The sequence below is a fragment of the Panulirus ornatus genome, chromosome 4, assembly GCF_036320965.1.
Source record: "Panulirus ornatus isolate Po-2019 chromosome 4, ASM3632096v1, whole genome shotgun sequence".
Taxonomy (NCBI): domain Eukaryota; kingdom Metazoa; phylum Arthropoda; class Malacostraca; order Decapoda; family Palinuridae; genus Panulirus; species Panulirus ornatus.
In genome coordinates, this window is record NC_092227.1 from 76,887,432 (window position 1) to 76,901,511 (window position 14,080).

The following is a 14,080-nucleotide window of genomic DNA, read 5'->3' on the forward strand; positions in this document are numbered from 1 at the left end:
GTGACATTTTGAGATAAGCAGCCTTTTGAGCTTCCTCTGTAGTGCAAAACAAAACTAGAACAAGGTTACTGATTGATTCTGTACCGAGGGCGACCTAGAAAGAAAATACAGTCGTTCATGTGTTATCATAATAGGTAATACTGTAATCATAATGCTTCATGAACCTACTCTGAATTTTCGTAACTGGTACCTAGCATGAGAGTACATGTGAAAGCTCGATAACAGAAGACCAGCTTGTCAATGATGAGGTTATATGCTGGAAGACAGTAATAGTATCCTAAATTCCCTAAACCATACAGATAGAAACAAGATAGGAAAGCAGAAGGCTTTATTAACAGTGTTCATGTGGTACTTTAGTATCAGATATTTGCAATGAAAGGTACTGCAAATGTCACAGATACATTAAGAGCGAACATTACTAATACACCTGTAGGTAATTAAGGCCATCAACGTCATGTTATATCCACGGCTCGAAAATTCCTGTCCACCTTCTTCAGGTGTAGAAGACAACCCTAGGACCACATACATTCTCATTATGTACACGGAATATCAACATGGGATGGTGGGCTGCGTGAGCTTCAGCCCTGCCAAATGCCAGCGTCTCATCTAGGCGTCAGTGTCAAGCCACATCCGTCAAAACCGAAAGATCTTCTAAAACATCTTCTTCAGGTGTGATATCTAGGACGACATACGCACGCTCTCGCTGTGTTTATGGCCTATCGATAAGGTGTTATAGCATTCCTCTACTGATACCAGAAAGACTGCGGGACCGAGTCGCTTACTTTTGGAGCAGCGTGGGTTAAAGGTGACGGGAGGAAGGAGTGATGCCACAACACAGGGTAAAGGAACAAGAGTGTGCATAAGGCGTGTGGTATATTTACATCTTCATAAATCTTAAAAGAACGTTGCCGTACCTCCAGTTTGTAGGGGTACTCATGACACTGACTTGTTTCCTTTTTCTATTCTTTTAGCTTTTTTGATTTTACGTAACGATACGCGGTTGATGGCCACATGCGGATAAGGAAAGGATCGAAAGGAGACGACAGTGATAATTTCCTACGATCCTTATCTATCAACACTTATCAATTATGTTGTCGAAGTGGGTATTAAAGGTTAAACTGGTTTCGATATCATGTAGTCCAGCAATTTCTACCCTCCTCCTCTTTTCCTTTTGCTTTGTACGTATTCTTCGTATATCTCTGACCTGCTTATCTTCTTATTTCTTGCTTGGTGTTTTAAAAAACCCTTTGCATTTCGGTACAATCCACTCATACATCTCAGTAATTCCAGGGTTGTTCGTGCAATTAAGCACTCGCGGGTCCGGGTGTAAGGAGTGCTGTGTTGTCTTGCCTGAGGAGCTGGTGGTCTTGCCTGAGGAGCTGGTGGTCTTGCCTGAGGGGCTGGTGGTCTTGCCTGGAGGAGCTAGTGGTCTTGCCTGGAGGAGCTGGTGGTCTTGCCTGGAGGAGCTGGTGGTCTTGCCTGAGGAGCTGTTGGCCTTGCCTGGAGGAGCTGGTGGTCTTGCCTGAGGAGCTGTTGGCCTTGCCTGAGGGGCTGGTGGTCTTGCCTGGAGGAGCTGGTGGTCTTGCCTGGAGGAGCTGGTGGTCTTGCCTGAGGAGCTGTTGGCCTTGCCTGGAGGAGCTGGTGGTCTTGCCTGGAGGAGCTGGTGGTCTTGCCTGGAGGAGCTGGTGGTCTTGCCTGAGGAGCTGGTGGTCTTGCCTGGAGGAGCTGGTGGTCTTGCCTGAGGAGCTGGTGGTTTTGCCTGAGGAGCTGGTGGTCTTGCCTGGAGGAGCTGGTGGTCTTGGCTGAGGAGCTGGTGGTCTTGCCTGGAGGAGCTGGTGGTCTTGCCTGGAGGAGCTGGTGGTCTTGCCTGGAGGAGCTGGTGGTCTTGCCTGAGGAGCTGGTGGTCTTGCCTGGAGGAGCTGGTGGTCTTGCCTGGAGGAGCTGGTGGTCTTGCCTGGAGGAGCTGGTGGTCTTGCCTGGAGGAGCTGGCTGGTTTTTGTCGGGTTGATCGCCAGTTCAGAGCGGAGACAAGACGGCATTTAGGAAGACTACTGCCAACTCTTAAGAAAACGTGAGGAGGATAAATCCAAGCGGACGAGTTATTCTGTAACAATGTTGTTTCACGTGATAAACCAAATCCTGCTGACACCAAAGACTTTATGATATTCAGTAGCAATACTGTTGCCAGACAGAGGTGTCTAGTTTTCTTCATAACCAAGTCTCATTATTTATTTTATAATCTTCTTTTTGTTTTCCCATGCTTCACAATGTAATTCATTACTGTTTCTTATATTTCCATGGATACTGTTAACTTATTTTCGCTGCGCAATCACTTTTTTTGAATATAAGTAGAATTTCTATGAATTTTGTTTATTCCTTTTCTGACGATGTCTGTTTAGGTTTGTGTAATTACTTTTTGGAATATGAATAAGTAGATTATATTCTGACTTTTAGACCTGCGACACAACTGCCAAGTCATTATTTGACTGAATTTCATACTTTCCTGAAGATCTATTTAATATCTTTCATGGACAGTCCCGGCTGAAGCACTGAAACCCTATGACTGTAAGTTGCACTTTCAGAGTTACGTAACGTAGACCACCACATTTGCATACTTGATAACACCTTTATATAGGACTGAATATTCTTTACGACGTGATGAAGTCGTGCCCCCAAGTTTAGCATCTACCTCACCAAACACGAGAGATGGTGAAGTGTGACCTTAAAGTCGGGTTATAGTTTTGGCTCGATCATTTGTAACTGTAGAGTTATATACATGGAGAGAAGTGTGGCAGCGGTGCATCGCTTTGGCAGCCATAATCCCAGACTGGCATATTAGCCCAAATGCGATTATGTGAGAAAGCTGAAAGCTTTATTTTTGTGGGGAGGCGGGGGGGGGGAGGGGGGATCGTGGTATCACGCTCGGACACACTGTGGTAACAGTGGTACTCCAACACTGTAGAGCATCATTGATGCTGGGACACTGTATAGCGTCAGGGGGTGTTGGGATATTCCATAGCATCAGTAATGCTGGGACACCGTACAGCATGAACAGTGCTGGGACACTCGTATAGCGTTTGCAGTGCTGGGACACTGCATAGCATCAGTAATGCTGGAACACTCGTATAGCATTTGCAGTGCCGGGACACTGCATAGCATCAGTAATGTTGGGACACAGTATAGCATCAACAATGCTAGGACATTGTATAGCATCAGCAATGCTGAGACACTATATAGCATCAGGAGTGCTGGGACACCGCATAGCATCAGTAATGCTGGAACACTCGTATAGCGTTTACAGTGCTGGGACACTGCATAGCATCAGTAATGCTGGAACACTCGTATAGCGTTTGCAGGGCTGGGACACTGCATAGCATCAGTAATGCTGGAACACTCATATAGCGTTTGCAGTGCCGGGACACTGCATAGCATCAGTAATGCTGGGACACAGTATAGCATCAACAATGCTAGGACATTGTATAGCATCAGCAATGCTGAGACACTATATAGCATCAGGAGCGCTGGGACACCGTATAGCATCAGTGTTGCTGAGACATCATATATGTACAGCATCGGTTGCGCTGGGACTCTGCATCGCATCATAATGGCTTGTGCACCACATAGCACCAATAGCTAGAAAGGCTAAATGTGATCCACCTCCAGTGATCTGAATGAGCAAACTATACGTTTCATAATACCGTTGACAGCTGCCTATCTTATTGCTGGACTCCTCGTCTCTACTCCAACTACCCTTAATGGTTCGGTCCTCACTGGCAGAACAGGCTTCGCAAACAAGGCCGTGTCCAGAGGCTAGTAATCAACACCCGCACCGAAACGCCCGCCCGCTCTTAACCGAGGTCGTACGTATATAACATACCAAACCCTACGCCAGTTTTGGGGGAGGGTAATCTGAGGCTGCGGGAGGCTGTATATGCAATGCGGACTGAATCCTTTTTTTTTTTTTTTTCCCCCGTCCATATTTTTGCTATCTCGTCTTTCAGCCACGTTTCGGGTAGTATGATGAAAGTGAATATAATATTTAGCGACCATATTTGGATTTCATGTCGTCGCTGTGTTTACAAGAGGGTCTGGCATGTTGACTGATATCAGGTGGAGGACAGGAAACACACGAGAGGCCTCTAGGTCTGTCTGCTCGAGGGGGGGGGGGGGTGTTGGCTGGGAGAACACGAGTGGTCGGAGGCTGGAGTTTTTATGGAAGGTAAAGAGAACACGAGAGGAGGGTGGAGGCTGCGAGTGGCGATTGTGAAGGGTGGGGTCGTGTGGGGTGAGAAAACACGAGAGGGTGAAGGCTGGAGTGGTGTTTTGGCAGAACACGAGAGGTTGAAGACTAGGGTGGTATGAGGTAGGAGAACACGAGAGGTTGAAGACTTGGGTGGTGTCTGGTAGGAGCACACGAAAGTTTGAAGACTAGGGTGGTATGAGGTAGGAGCGCACGAGAAGGTTGAAGGCTTGGGTGGTGTCTGGTAGGAGCACACGAAAGTTTGAAGACTTAGGTGGTATGAGGTAGGAGCGCACGAGAAGTTGAAGGCTTGGGTGGTGTCTGGTAGGAGCACACGAGAGGTTGAAGGCTTGGATGGTGTATGGTAGGAGCACACGAGAGGTTGAAGGCTGAAGAGCACAGAGAAGACCACAGAAAGTCAAAGACCCATACATATGAGTGAGCGTTACCCGTTCTTCACTCACCGTAGTAACTAAACATCTGTACTGTTTCCAGTGCTCGTATATGTGGGCGGCCCACCACGTACGTCACTTGGTATCTGAGAAGATCATTAACCCTGATTTACAGTCAGAGGTGAGTTTACATGAGTTTACACGAGAAAGATAGACAACAGGGGGCCTGATTAGCCCATGACTGGGTTGTCTGGTAAAAATAAAAAGATAAAAAAAAAAAACAGGATTTTAACATGACAAGAAAATGTAATTCCGCTCACCAGTCTTTTAAGCTGTCACCGATTCCCCGCTGCTACACACACACACACACACACACACACACACACACACACACACATGTAAGGAGAACAAATAAGGGAAGTAGACACAAGTGGTGTCCTTTGCTAATGGGAAATTAAGGTGCAACAAAAGCCTCGCATGTGTGACTGACCCGAAACCCAAACCTCCACACTGATGACAGATGCCCAGTCTAGTGCGCTGGGAACTCTAACCTTATATTTCATTTTTCTTGTTCGCCTAACAATTACCAAAGAAACAAAGCAGCTAGTTTAGACTACGTGAATAAAGACTCAAATGGAAGAAATAAAGATAAGTGCGACTAAACACATTTTTCTTTCACTACTGATTGGCAACTGTGCAAACTATCATTAGTGTATTTATTTCTTTCATTTTTTTCTAACTGATTTTGAGTTCTTGGTACATAAGCTTGGCTGTTAACTATCAAACTTTTACAAAAGCGATGAGGATCAGATTGGAATTTTGTATGGGGGTCTTCCATCACTAGCGATGTAAAAAAAAAAAATTAAGAACATAATTGAGTATAAGCCAAAGAGCCATGCCAGGTTAAAACTCAGTAACAAAATTGGAGTTATGCAAAGTATAGTCACCTTGACCATATAAATGTAACTAGGTTAATCATAAGGAAGAAACTGGATGAAGAAAATCTTAATCAATGTTTATTTTCATATACAGAAAAGCCAAACGCGTGAGAAACGAAGTATGAATGCAGTTGGGACCAAAATGGAGGGGAATATTACTCACAGGAACAGAGAAACATGATCGGGAGTTACAAAATAGATGAAAGAATCTACGTCAGGAAGGGAACCTGGCGCAGAACTCTTTCATCTGCTTCACTACACACCTCTCCATTCTATCCTGGTACAACCTAACACGTAAAAGTTTCTTCCTCACATAGATTTCAAAAAAGTTTCTCCATGTATTCAAGAAAGTTTCTATACTGCGGAAGTCATTGTTAAGCTCAGTATTTCTCAGTGTTCTCTCGGCCTCCATTGTCGTGCATTTATTTTTGTTTTTGTTTTGTTTTTTTTACAGCCATAACAGTCGATGTGATATCTTCTCGTATGAGGAACAGCAACACACACCTACTGACAGGATGGTGGGAGGTTGGCAGTGCAACACAGTACCGTCTCTGTGGCTGGTCTGATCTCACGATTATACCGAAACCAAGATGATGTCTTCATATACTGGATGGGTGAGGATGAACATAGATGGTTAAGTTTGAGACAAAGAAGCGATGTTTCATTCAGTATGGGATGTTCTTCAGCTTATGGAAGGGATAGCCGGGTGCAATCACGTCGACCCTAGCATTATCAGCGACGGACATCGAGGTCTGGAACGATGGGATGTGGACGCGAGGAAAATGAGGGGCAAGGCTTCGAAAAGCTGGATTAAAAGACAGAAGTCAACAATAACGCGGACCAGCACGTCTCCTACCGTGGACTCGGGAGATTTTGGCTGATACATCTATTGTGTGAACAGAAGCGGAAGAATGATGATACCTTCTTAACTCCTCCTGTACTCCGGTGTTACTTTACAAGTCATCCCTTGGTATAAAAATCAACTATGAAAAGTAAACAGATACCCTGATGTGTAAAGAAAACGGTTCGTTTCCCCAAGGAGGAAGATCTATAACAGCCGGAGAAAGTAGGAGGCAGACGTCGCTTGGAAACCGAAACGGACCTCCTGGGTTTTATCATGACCTGAGACTTGAGCTACACCAGCAGGAGCAGCGACGGTTAACATGTTGGTGTTCCAATGTGCCAGCTACGCCGACGTGTAGCGTTCAGCGAAATAGATAGTGGCATGAGTATGGATGGTCTTGGGCTGTGAATATTCATAAGCAAGTGGTTGACTTGGTGGAACTTCTTTGGGATCGTTGTATGATCATAGTATACATACAAAACTGGAAAAAAAAAAAACGGGAATAAAAGCGACCTTTTTCTTTTCTTTTTTACGCTAAAGGCTCCAGTCAGGGACCAAAGTCCACATCAAGGCCAGGCCTTGACTGAATTATGCAGAGGACTAAGGAACGGAAAAATAGGAGATAAGCGAATGTATTTACGAATTTTGGAGTCAGTGAAAAACCTGTTTTTTTTTGTTTGTTTTTTTAAACGTCCCATGCCATAGTTATTGGGAAAGATTTGAGAAGGAAGACAATCCCAGAGCTTCGAGATGTAGGAAAAGAAGCAGTTATCAAAACGGCCCACCCTTGAGTTGCCGACACGGCCACATTGTAATCACGTAACACAGCAGTTTGCCGAGCATTGCCGAGCGTAAGAGTTAATTACCCGCCTACTGGTGGAACATACCCATAGCCACAAGAGGCTTTACGTGATTCGTCGATCGTTTCTTGGTTAATATGGATCAACAAGAAGCATCTGCCGAGCAGACACTATTCAGTCGTACTCATCACTTCGAAGAACCTGCGAACACCTGTCGCTAAAGACTTTTCTAGAACATGTTCAGAAATATCGACCAAAAAACTTTAATATTTTGTCATTTTTATCTAAAAAATTCAATATTTGGTAAGATAAGCTCTCGCTATACCTCTCTCTCTCCTTTCTAATCTTTTCTAATTCTATTACCAACTGATACAAAACTGAGAAACAAAACGTTAAGCTCTCAGAGCGGTTATCATCACAGTATATACAAGGAAAGAAAGAGTTGCCACTGCCGCCTTTCCCTGCCGGTATCTTATACAACTCGATCCTCAAAGAGAGAGAGAGAGAGAGAGAGAGAGAGAGAGAGAGAGAGAGAGAGAGAGAGAGAGAGAGAGAGAGAGAGAGAGAGAGAGAGAGAGACTCCCCCACACTGACATGGAACAACTGACTGCCCCACATTGGCAGCTCATCCAACCTGACACCCTACACGCAGGTGGGTTCGAGACTCGAGTTCATATCAGGAGATAATGATGTATGGTAAGTTATATATTTAAAGTCGCACATAGGAGAGTTTCTAGGTCATCTACTCTTGCTTAATGTACAACTCGTCTCGTCACAACCAACTGCATTAACTTAAATCTAGCGGTTTTGAAATCTGATTTCCATCGAATTTTCTTTCTAAAATCCCTAGTAATTTTCCTGTTTATTTCGATGACTCTCTAAGATTAGTTCCACCGTCCATCACACTAAACGGTTCTGGCATCACTGTGACGTATAATTCATCTTGGAAACTCCAAGAACAGCTAATTCTTCGTCTATGAAAATGAAGGTCGTATTCAAAGGCCAGAAAACAGAAAGCGACGGTTCTGATAAGCTACTCAGATTATATAAATGACTGATCCGTCCTTGTATGGAGCATTACTCTCATATCTGTGGAGGTTCTGACTCTACTTACACATTACTAACGGACAAGAGTCTGTTTTAAGCAATCCTATATATAAATAAATATATATATATATATATATATATATATATATATATATATATATATATATATATATATATATATATATATATATATATATATACACACGCTCCTTAAGTTTAAATTATGGCGGTGGTGCTCTCTCTCTCTCTCTCTCTCTCTCTCTCTCTCTCTCTCTCTCTCTCTCTCTCTCTCTCTCTCTCTCTCTCTCTCTCTTGTATATCCGTAAATATTTCTGCCCCCTAAACCTGCCTGTTTGTGTACACCTACTGTGGCTAGGTTTCCTAATACTAGAACAGACACAGCGACACATGGTCACTGTATGGCCACTGGCAGCCGTGTACTCATAACTGGGATAAAAAAAAAAAAAAGCATGGGTACATATCCCACTAAAGACATTAACCAACCAGATGTCAACGTAAAAAAAAACAAAAAAAAAAAGGGGGGATAACTGTGAAATTCTGTCAAAAAAATTATGTAGCTTACTTTGAAAAAAAATACTTTCAAGATATTTCTCTGAGTAATATTCACTACATGATGACTGTTTAAGTTTGAGTGATTTGAGTATGATCTGGATAACATGGAAGCCCAAGTCATGCCACAATATTCATCACTGGAAATAACCTAATTTCTTATGTTTTCTGGTTTTCGTTCTTTTTCTTTCGCTGACATATTTTAGATATTTATATGTAATCTTCTTCCTTGGAATATGTTAAACTTTGCCAGATGCTTAGAGCGGTCTTGTCCTCATCCGGTTCCGCCCACTACAGGGAGAGAGGCAAGGGTCGTGACCAATTTCCAGCATCCACCTGGAAACAACAAGACGCTCTTCAACTGGAAAGGTTCCAGGCGGTTAGAACAATGTAACCTGGACACGGTCGTGCTCTTCCCACGAGAAGAAGAGGGAAAAATATATATATATATCCTCCAGAAAACGTTGTTTCTTATATTAAATTGCTACACTTGAAACAGACAACAGAATCATCTATGTATCATCTTTACTTTCATGTCTGTTTTTCTTTTATTATTATTATTATCATCATCATTATCATCTCTCGGCTTTACTGTTTCTAATCCTTTAATCTTTCTCATGATAAGAGGAGAGAAACACACAATGACCATCTCATTTTTAATCTTTTCTTAATCAGCAGTCTGGAAGGATGGATGAAAGATCAAAGAAAACCTCAATAGATTTTTCAACGTGTGATCATTACACTTACACTGTGACTTATATAAATGTTAATATATCATCCCTAAAGTGATAGTGAATGTTACTAATGATATGCAATTATGTTACGCATTTGCTAAGTCCAGTGATTAAAGACAATCAGCCTAATTGTCGTACCCAAGATTGAATTTCCCAAAGTGAACGTTCATTAAGTGTCCCATTCTGCTCAGTGTGAGGGGTAGTAAAAATAGCATCACTATACATAAGGTCAATATATATATATATATATATATATATATATATATATATATATATATATATATATATATATATATATATATATATATATATATATATATACCCCCATACACATGTATATACATACGTCCACACACGCAAATATACATACCTACACAGCTTTCCATGGTTTACCCCAGACGCTTCACATGCCTTGATTCAATCCACTGACAGCACGTCAACCCCGGTATACCACATCGCTCCAATTCACTCTATTCCTTGCCCTCCTTTCACACTCCTGCATGTTCAGGCCCCGATCACACAAAATCTTTTTCACTCCATCTTTCCACCTCCAATTTGGTCTCCCTCTTCTCCTCGTTCCCTCCACCTCCGACACATATATCCTCTTGGTCAATCTTTCCTCACTCATTCTCTCCATGTGCCCAAACCATTTCAAAACACCCTCTTCTGCTCTCTCAACCACGCTCTTTTTATTTCCACACATCTCTCTTACCCTTACGTTACTTACTCGATCAAACCACCTCACACCACACATTGTCCTCAAACATCTCATTTCCAGCACATCCATCCTCCTGCGCACAACTCTATCCATAGCCCACGCCTCGCAACCATACAACATTGTTGGAACCACTATTCCTTCAAACATACCTATTTTTGCTTTCCGAGACAATGTTCTCGACTTCCACACATTCTTCAAGGCTCCCAGAATTTTCGCCCCCTCCCCCACACTATGATCCACTTCCGCTTCCATGGTCCCATCCGCTGCCAGATCCACTCCCAGATATCTAAAACACTTCACTTCCTCTAGTTTTTCTCCATTCAAACTCACCTCCCAATTGACTTGACCCTCAACCCTACTGTACCTAATAATCTTGCCCTTATTCACATTTACTCTTAACTTTCTTCTTTCACACACTTTACCAAACTCAGTCACCAGCTTCTGCAGTTTCTCACATGAATCAGCCACCAGCGCTGTATCATCAGCGAACAGCAACTGACTCACTTCCCAAGCTCTCTCATCCCCAACAGACTTCATACTTGCCCCTCTTTCCAAAACTCTTGCATTCACCTCCCTAACAACCCCATCCATAAACAAATTAAACAACCATGGAGACATCACACACCCCTGCCGCAAACCTACATTCACTGAGAACCAATCACTTTCCTCTCTTCCTACACGTACACATGCCTTACATCCTCGATAAAAACTTTTCACTGCTTCCAACAACTTGCCTCCCACACCATATATTCTCATATATATATATATATATATATATATATATATATATATATATATATATATATATATATATATTTATTTTGCTTTGTCGCTGTCTCCCGCGTTAGCGAGGTAGCGCAAGGAAACAGACGAAAGAAATGGCCCAACCCGCCCACATACACATGAATATACATACACGTCCACACACGCAAATATACATACCTATACATCTCAATGTACACATATATATACACACACAGACATATACATATGTACACATGTACATAATTCATACTGTCTGCCTTTATTTATCCCCATCGCCACCTCGCCACACATGGAATAACAACCCCCTCCCCCCTCATGTGTGCGAGGTAGCGCTAGGAAAAGACACCAAAGGCCCCATTCGTTCACACTCAGTCTCTAGCTGTCATATAATAATGCACCGAAACCACAGCTCCCTTTCCACATATATAAGATGCATGCAAAAAACTAAAACGTTCGTAACCCTCAACGCCTAATATAAACAAACCAAACCGTCTGGCCACAGATCACAAATTCACAGCATCTTGAGCAAATCGATAGCTCAGGCCCACAGCCAACTGAATATATTCCGACTTCCATACGCCCCGCTGTCTCTAAGGGATGATATCACCAGGTGCTATGGATGGTATAACACCACCCGAGGGACTTTCAACACGACGTAGACAGGCTTGGGTTCCATACAAAGCTCCGAGCCGAATCTGGATTCTGTTGTACCTTCTCTTCTCATGTCGTCTCCCCTATACTCCTTATTAACCAATCGTCTCTCTATCCCCTGACTGGCTTTGCACTTGTAAAAACCATTCAGATGTGGTCGCCAGTCTTGAGGAAACTGCTTAATTGGTAGTTCCAACTGTCACGCCCCTTATTATTACGTTGTTGGTTTACGGGCTACACAGACATTACTGAAAATACTGACATACGCGACATACTTACACAGAAACTTTAATTATTATTTCGTACTTTCAATACGCCTTAATTCTACCTCGTCTTACTGTTAGGTTAGCATACAGACGCAGGGAATGCTAATTCCACCGTGGCATTCTAGGTATCTCCTTACACCACATGGCTGGAAATAATAATGCACGGTGAAGCTGTTTTATCAATCCTCGATAGATATCCGTGCATGAACGGAAGGGTTGATACATCCCATGAAAAGGGGGGGAAAATTAGTTCAAACGTACATCCTTGTGAGAGCGAGTATGCTCAAGTGACGAAACGATTCCAAGCCCATTGATCAGGCATTGAGGATATGTTGTATTAAGCCTTCTTAAACTCAACCGAATTTACTGGACTTTGGAGTGAGTATATAATGGCTGCTCCTCGGGAAAAATCAGAAGCTCCCTTAGGCTCTTCCTTAAGTCGTTGCCACGAACATGTTCCTTAACTCCAACGAGAAGATTATTAGGTCATTTTGCCGGATATACTGCAGCGTCCTGTGTTGTTGTTGTTGTTGTTGTTGTTGTGCCTCGCCACAACACTCCTATTTAAAGCTTGAGTTCTCATAGAACGCGATTCGTTCATATAACTTGTGTTAGAATTGATAGGACAACGACTTGAGATGGATTTCATAGCCTATTCATCTTTACTGCTAGATGTTGATCAAGCGAATGGAGTCCTACAGAGGTTTTTTCCTAACCTTACCTATACGATATATTTATCGTTTACCTACAAAACAAAATACAGTTAAATGATAATCACAATATTCGTGTTGGAAAAACAAAAATCCCATCTAATGTTCTGATGAACAGAGGAACATTTTGATGTCGGGGAAAGATGTTATCATACACTGTTCTCTTAACCCACTCCCACCAGATGGGGTATATATATATATATATATACCTCTTTTTTTTTTTAGGTTACTGCAGCGAAGGCAGCCAATAATGCTTGTAGTGGCATCCCACGTATTGTTTCTAGAAGTTAAAGGCTACATTTTTTTCCCCCATACACTGACCACAGTGTACGTGGCAAAGTCGCGGAGATCTGCGGCTTCATGTTATGCAATCATGTTTGAAACTGTCATTCTAACAACAGAATAGATAATACAGATGAAAATAACAGAAAATCTTAAGTCAATAACACACACACACACACACACACACACACACACACACACACAAAATTAAAATAAAAATTAGCTTCCATCTTTACAACGCATGTCTGAAAATATTTCTAGAGCACCTCATACGTCTGACAGCGGAACACCAATTTCACAAACTTGAATCATATTTATATCATTATTTCTAAAAAAAATTATGTTCCAGTTCATCGTAATTACAAATCTTAAGAATGCATTTCTTAGAAAATTTTAAGGATATTCCGCATTAAGTGTTACTTTTATAACACAACTGCCGTTATGAACGACTTTTGCTACTGATATCCGTTGGGTTGAAGTTCACAACAGTGCTGGATTACCTTATTTTCTGCGGATAACTTTACCTGAACGAGAGACCCGGTAACATTTTACTAAAATTCCGGATAAAAAGGAAGACTCGAAAGAGTATTTTTAAGTCCACCATGACACGTTTGATAATGGTTTTCTATAGACTGAGTCAGTTTAGATTAATACAAGCAATGAAATAGACCCCCCCCTAAATTTGTGAATGATGTCCATTCTCTATAATATACTCTAATTCGTAAATCAAATCTTAATCATATGTCAACATATAGGCCAACCTTGAAAATGATGATGTCACATCAAAAACTCACCATTCCACACTTCCTTGTCATATTTATTCAAAGTTTTGATTAAATGCGAAAATGTGACCAGGTCAGGCAGCAGCCTACCGTAACCTCCTCCTTCCCCGCCCATCAAGGGTTAGATACAGGTCACTTACCCTAGATACTGTAGGTCCCTTCCTGCCTCTGTATAACAAAACCCTGAATTATGTACATCCGGTTTGCCTGAGGATGTCTAGAGAAATGGACGAAAACTTGGCGTCTTTGTCGTCTTTCTGTTTCCTGTGGGTTCATATATTATATATATCTTTTCTTAAACTATTTGCCATTTCCCGCGTTGGCGAGGTAGCGTTAAGAAC